The sequence below is a fragment of the Alligator sinensis genome, unplaced genomic scaffold (assembly GCF_000455745.1).
Source record: "Alligator sinensis unplaced genomic scaffold, ASM45574v1 scaffold880_2, whole genome shotgun sequence".
NCBI classification, from domain to species: domain Eukaryota; kingdom Metazoa; phylum Chordata; order Crocodylia; family Alligatoridae; genus Alligator; species Alligator sinensis.
Genome location: NW_005842934.1, coordinates 431,887 through 432,881, shown reverse-complemented (window position 1 = coordinate 432,881; position 995 = coordinate 431,887).

Here is a 995-nt window from a genome sequence, read left to right as displayed (position 1 = left end):
TACGAGATCTGTCTATGAGTGTTGCCAATGCTTGTGAATCTCCTGCAAGCTATGGGATTTGGATACTGAGATTGACTGATTGATTGATTGATCTGGAAGCCAATACACAGGTTTACACTGCTATAATCAACTAGTATAAATGTGGAGCAGGCATGCTATATTGGTACAGGTTCTTCCTCTCAGGATAAGGTCACCCACCCTCAGAGAAGTCAGGAATAACTAACTATATACCTGTGTCAGTTATGCTGGTTGAGGGGGGTCCTGCAGATACAGTCAATTTTATCCCAGGGTAGCTCTTTGCTCAATGCGAATAGGCTTTTACTGACTTCCCCGCCACCTAGTGGTAACAGAGTTGGATTGATGTAGCCATGAGAGCCCAAAAAATGCATGAAAAACAAGGGTTTGCTGGTAATATCTTATATTGGACTAACTTTATAACTGGGAGAGATGTTAGACAAGCCTTCAGGAAAAATTTATAACATCTCTCCCAATTATACAGTTGGTCCAATAAAATATATAATCAAAAAACCCTTGCTTCTCATCTAGTGGTAAGGTATTGTAACAGAACCTACTGTGGGGAGCTACAGTTGCACAACTGGTCATCTCTTTGCTACAGACATTAGTGTAACTTATATTGGTGAAAACTGTTTCCATGACAAGAATGCTTTTTGTGGGGCAGGGGTTGTTAGCCTCACATCCAACACCCAAACCTGAAGAGCCAGGAGACTAGTTTTTGTCTAGCCTCTAACTCACCAGCATGTCTGGCATGAATGTTCCCGTGGGGTCATAAAGGGCCACAGGCAGCCCCACCACAGCAAAGTATCAGTCTCAGTTATAATTCTGAAATCCTGGAGGGGATACAATTGTGAACAGCTGAATCAGCGTTTCCCAACCAGTGTGCACACTGGCATGCAGTCAGGCATGAACAGGTGTGCCGTGTAATCTGGAGCCACGCCCCACCCCGTCTGTCTGTCCGCAGCAGCAACAGGCGGGGG